Genomic DNA, 4,784 nt, shown 5'->3' on the forward strand with positions numbered 1-4,784 from the left:
TTTAGGCACATGCGAAGAACACAGATATTAATTGTTTAATGGCCGAGTCATATACATGAGATGAGTTCAATGGCAGGCTTTCCTTTAACCCCCACCCCCCCCCAAAAAAAAATAATAAATAATAATAATAATAATAATATATATACAGTGCGTCCCAGAAAAAACGAAACCGAGAAGTATCGATGTTCTATCATAACTTACTCAGATAATGCATATTTCACGCATGTAGACGAGAGTCTTCATGCATGGCTGATTGTCAACGAAACGGAGTTGAGTTTTTTGTCAAATCTGCTTTTTGCTACGGCAGGTACCCAGTGAAAACGAATTCGTTTGTTAAAATTATGAAAATGTAAGGGCTACTTTAAACAAACAGAACTTTGTTATTCCTGGCTCATTTTTCTTGATTGAGGTATCATATAAAAGAACAGAAATAAACTTTCTAGAAATATGAATTTTTCTTTAAAATTCAGATACCGCCCGCCAAATTACTTTTTGGTTTCCTTCCTTCAAATTGCTTTTAATCACTCATGCGTGAAATATCAACTGAAAGAGGAGACTCTGAGCTTTCCAAATAGGTATCATTCATTAATTATGGTTGTGATTAAGTTATGATAAAACATCGATACTTCTCGGTTATGTTTTTCTGGGACGCACTGTATATATATATATATATATATATATATATATACTTATATATATCCTCTCTTATATGGATTACAATGATTCTAATGGTGTGTGACATTTATGCAGTTTAACTTATCAGCTTTTAGCCGCCACATTGAATTATTCAATAAGAAATATAAAATCATTTGATTTGTACCAGTGCACATCGAGGCAGTCGTACATCTCTTATCTAAATCCCTCAACCTAACTCAATTCTCCCTTGTAACGGCCGAGCTGTGAATTATTATTTGTTTCTTTATCCACCTATTTTTCTCCCGTAAAGCGGGAAAAACATGTACATGTATCCACAACTATATGATATTTAATAAAATAACTCTTCTGAACAATGTTCTAGTGAGCTGTGGTTCTTTGAGTGTTGTTTCTCTGGAGAAGTTGATTTTATTTTCATCATTTATCTGGCGATATCAATACAGGTTTTAAAAACCCCACCGTGAACAAAATATTCGTATATTTTCATTTCAAGTTCAAGTCAGTTTATTTCACATCCAATAAAAAAAACTTACAGCAATATAACATTCAAATACAATTATATTAAATTAAATATATACAAATATATATCATATAAACTCTGGTGTAGCAGGAGGCCTGGTAAGCAATAGGTCAACTAAATTACATAGGCTTTTTGTTTTCATCGTAATATGTGACGAACAATTCAATTCATTTCTTATACTAAATGTAGGGCATAGGCATAGGAGACGCAGACGCAGTCTTGTTTTTTTTTAAATATTGTCATTGTTTTTTTAGCAAATGATGATAATGATAATGGTGATAATAATAATAGTAATAATTAAAATAATACAAATAATATTAATAATTATGATATCAATAAAACCAATAATGATAACAAGCAATGGTGAAAATAACAATAAACATACTATCAAAAGTAATTAAATGCTCTGTATCTTCTCATTTCGAAATTCGAAATATGATAAATTTGATAAATAACGAGAACTTGGAATTTGTCCAAAACCATTTTTCGTGATACGAACTTTTTTCCCCATCCTACAAATCCCATTAACATTGTAGTGCAATCTTTCTGTAATATAAATAGAAAATAATCTATAAAATTTGTTATATATCCATTTATAGAAATAAATAAACAAATGGTGTTATTTGATGATTGATAATTTTGTTTGCAGCGGATGGCAGCGGACCGCCCATATTATGTGGTATGATATACGGTGTAACGACGAAATAATACTATGAAGAGATCTTTACAAACATGACACAGCATTACGCCCTGCTGGTTGTCAAAGGTCTAAAGTGTTTGATAAAGCTCCAGATAACAGCATGAACAAAGGCCCGAGTCATCTACTCATCTAGTGAATGGAGGTGCCGTGAAGATGAAGAATGTTAATGCCCTACCTAATATTACCCCCTCCAAATATTTCTCACGGACGTATTATTAGTTTGTCCTTCACACAATTATGATACAATTACTTACACACCTGTTGAGTTTGAATAAGTTTTTCTGAAAAACAAATATTAGACGGTCAGCACTCGATGAAGCAATTTTCATAATATTACAAAAAATTACAGCAATATTATGAAAAATCTTAAAAGCTTCGAAATGTCATTAAATCGAACCATGGATAAAAACTGGCTCCTCATAGCATGATCCACTTTTTGCTTTATGTCCCCCCAAACTGATATCAATTCATTAATAAGAAATCAAAATGATAAGATACGGGGAAAAAAATTAGCGCATGTATAAGACCCCTTTCTCACTCACTTCCTGGACCGGTCTACGTTAGAGCAGTCTCACGGTGAGTGTGAAAGCACAACCGGGCCAGGAAGCGTACCTCTGGACTAGTTAGGTCTTAGCTTCCTTAAAATGCTCCATGACCATGATCAAGAAAACAAAGAAAAAATATAAAGAAAGATAGAGAGAAGATGATAAAATCATTAACACTAAGAATAACGTAAGGAAAGATAGAAAAAGAAGATGATAGAATGGTAAAGATTATGAATAAAAACGGAATGATAGAATAGAAAATGATAGACGGGAAAAACGAGAAATAACAAGAAAAGACAAGTAAAGAGAAAAAGAATAACACAGTCAAAGATGTCAGAAAAAAACAAAGATAAAAGTAAAAAGAGGAAATGATAGAATGATAAAAACAAAGAAAAATAAGAGAGGATGATAGATGGGAAATCAAAGAATAACATAAGGAAAGATAGAAAGAGAAGATGAGAGGAAGATATCTAGTAATTTTAAGAGGGGAACAATACAAAGCGATGACTTGCATGCCAGATGTACGTTCAGTTAGATTCATCGGAAAATGACCCGTGCTGTCATAGCAACATGAACGGTTCCTGCTTCTGTGGCATCACGTGTCTCATCAGTGTTAAAATTATGACGAGTGTGAAACCAAACGAACCGTACTTCTGAAGCGGTCCAGTCCCGCCCCCCCCCCCCCCCACTCAGTGTTATTTAGGGTACGCATATGCTCGTTCCCTCTTTTTGAAAGCACCCCCTATCTGAGGACTGCCAACATTTCCGAACCCCCCTTTCGCGGGCTTTTCGCGGGCTTTTCCTGCCATGGAGACCCCCCTTAATCAGGAAAAATGCTCAATGTACCCCCCTAAATTCTGAATAACTTCTCAGGAGTCCAAAGAGATGAGAGAAAAAAAAGGAAAAACACCCCCTTTTTAAAGAAATCTCCGGGTGAAAAGTCAAATACAACCCTTTTTTTACAATTCTCGGGCCGGACTTTGTCGCACGAAAAGCACCCCTTTACCGGATATTTTGGCAACACGCATGCGGTCATTCCGACCCCTGAGTGTGGGGGGGGGGGGGGGGGGGCCGGGGGTCCAGTGGATCGTTCTAGCGTAGATCGGTCCAGCAAAGTTAGTGAGAAAGGGATATTACTAGAATAGAATATGCTTACACATCTATATTCGTTACATCTAGTTAATGCTGAATCCACGTCATCAAGACAAGGAACGATATAGGTCATGCACATTATATCTCATTACCCATAATTTGGGTTTTTACAGACGTGTATCAATCAGATATGATTATTTCGGTCTGGTACCAAAAATATGTTCAAAAATACAAACTTGTGTTATTTTACAGATTTATAATTTGTTCGTGCAATGAATAAAGACAAATGTAATGACTTCCCTTAACATGAAAAAAAAAAAGAAAAAAAAGAAAGGGGGGCATTTATGAAAAGGGGATATGTCCCTCTTTAGAAAAGAAAAAGGGGCACGTATCATTGTTAACAGGGGCACCTATCGCACCTGAATAGGGGAACTGACCGGATATGAAAAGGTGCACTTATGAGAATGAAAAAGGGGCACTTATAGTTTTAAAAAGATAAAAATATATGTTTAAATCTATTCCCGATAGCGCATGTTTCGTGTTGATATCGCGTGCAGCCAGTAAACAAACCTGCACGGTAATTGACCAATCAGATTGCAGGGATTTTTCTACCCATTCTATAAAACCGTATGATTGTTTATCACAGTAACTACGAGGTCGAACATATAATTTCTTAGTTTCAAACTGTGTAAAACATAAAGTTTGTTTCTTAAAATTTGAACTCACCATGGCAGTCTGATTATGTTTTTGAAGGGATTGAGTAACTTTGTCTCGAATCCTGAAACAAAATTCTGGATTTAGTTTATGCTGCAATGATACTTATAAACCTTTTTGGGGTCAGTCAGGAACCCCATGACTTTTACAAGCCGATCGCCCGTCTGATTATCAAGATATTTATGATTGGAATTCTAAATTTAAAAATTCGTTTTCCTAACGGGTTTCATAACACTACAGACTATTTGGGCAGAATGAGTACGGTAAAACCGGTCACTCAAAGATTTTTACTTTTTTTAGGCACTTCATGATCATTTTGAAGAGTAATCTCTTTAGGGTTTCAATATTACACCCTATCACTGCAGACACTGATAACACGTAGGGCCATGCATCTCAGATTTAACATTGTTAAACGATGCCTTTAAAGTGCATTAACTCGTCACAAAGTTCAAGGGAAAAGCATGGAAGGTATTTCAGCAGGTTATGTTAGGATAGAGAGTAACACCCAATGACTAACAGAGATTATCAGGCGAGTGTTATCAGAGCAAGGTCTATACAT

This window comes from Strongylocentrotus purpuratus, unplaced genomic scaffold (genome assembly GCF_000002235.5).
Source record: "Strongylocentrotus purpuratus isolate Spur 01 unplaced genomic scaffold, Spur_5.0 spur5_scaffold_8, whole genome shotgun sequence".
NCBI classification, from domain to species: domain Eukaryota; kingdom Metazoa; phylum Echinodermata; class Echinoidea; order Camarodonta; family Strongylocentrotidae; genus Strongylocentrotus; species Strongylocentrotus purpuratus.